The following is a 423-nucleotide window of genomic DNA, read 5'->3' on the forward strand; positions in this document are numbered from 1 at the left end:
TTCTGGCCCAATTTGGATGAAACTTGCCAGAACAGTAGCCCCTTCTGGGGCCATGTAGCCTGCCAAGTTTCAAGGAGATGGGTGCAGGGGTTCAGGGAAACTGCACCTCAAAGTTTTGACCCCAGTACTCTTTCTTGCCATGGCAGGGCGTCAGACTCGATGATCTGCTCAGGTCCCTTCCAACCTTACCAACTATGAAACTATGAAACTATGAAAGCAAAACTCATGTCACGTGTATGTGTTAAGCCACAGTGGGGTCAAAACTGCAGGGATGGTAGCCCCTGCTGAGGCCATAAAGCCTGCCAGCTTTCCAGGGGATAAGTTCATGGGTTTCTGGGAAATTGCACCTCAAGCTGCTGACAAGCAAAACTCATGAGCTGTGTGACTTTGTGTATGTGTTAAGGAGCACCCTTACTGGAAATG

Source organism: Gavialis gangeticus, unplaced genomic scaffold (assembly GCF_001723915.1).
Source record: "Gavialis gangeticus isolate Ggan-Ray unplaced genomic scaffold, GavGan_comp1, whole genome shotgun sequence".
NCBI classification, from domain to species: domain Eukaryota; kingdom Metazoa; phylum Chordata; order Crocodylia; family Gavialidae; genus Gavialis; species Gavialis gangeticus.